A 465-nucleotide genomic window follows, 5' to 3' on the forward strand; every position below is an offset into this window, starting at 1 on the left:
TTTCTGGGTCTTCACTTATTTTTTTGACCTTGATCTTAGTGAAAAGAACTTGTCAGTTGTTCCATAGGATGTATCACAATATGAATTTGTTGTATTTTTTCATAATTTGAGTAAGATTAAACATTAATTTATACACCTATTTCTCTAATGTTGAAGACAAAAAAAAAACCTGAACAATATATTATTTAGAAATACAAATTTAGAAAATAATAATGAAGAATGAGGCTGGGCACGGTGGCTCATGCCTGTAATCCCAGCAATTTGGGAAGCTCAGGTGGGTGGATCACTTGAGGCCAGGAGTTTGAGCCCGGCCTAAGTAACATAGTGAAACCCCATCTCTACTAAAAATACAGAAATTAGCCGGGCGTGGTGGTGCATGCCTGAATCTTTCATATATTCTGGATAATAGTCTCCTAACAGTTATATGACTTGAGAATATCTTCTTCCATTATTTCAGTTGTCTTG

The sequence above is a fragment of the Hylobates moloch genome, unplaced genomic scaffold, assembly GCF_009828535.3.
Source record: "Hylobates moloch isolate HMO894 unplaced genomic scaffold, HMol_V3 SCAFFOLD_14, whole genome shotgun sequence".
NCBI lineage: Eukaryota > Metazoa > Chordata > Mammalia > Primates > Hylobatidae > Hylobates > Hylobates moloch.